The sequence below is a fragment of the Notothenia rossii genome (assembly GCF_949606895.1).
Source record: "Notothenia rossii genome assembly, chromosome: 1".
NCBI lineage: Eukaryota > Metazoa > Chordata > Actinopteri > Perciformes > Nototheniidae > Notothenia > Notothenia rossii.
The window spans coordinates 65,233,822-65,234,156 of NC_136912.1; positions in this window are offsets into that span (position 1 = coordinate 65,233,822).

The following is a 335-nucleotide window of genomic DNA, read 5'->3' on the forward strand; positions in this document are numbered from 1 at the left end:
ACTTAAACACAAAAGGCTTTCAGCGCTGCGGTCCAATATAGCGCATGCGCGCTGCCGGAGGACTACTTCGCAGACTGCAATATGGCGAGAATGCCTGCCAGCGGAGACACGGAGCAGGGGCAGATGAGCTGCCCCGAGAGGAGCAGAGAAGAGGAATATGAGGAGGAAGATGAAGATGAGATACAGGAGGTCCAGATCACCGGGGAGGAAGAGGACGAAGAGTCCGACAGAGATGGTGTGGAGCTGGAGTGGGAATCTGGGGACACAGTGCTGCTGGACTCCAGTGGTTCTAGCGCGGAGATACAGGCGGTCGTTATACGGAGTATGGACCGAGG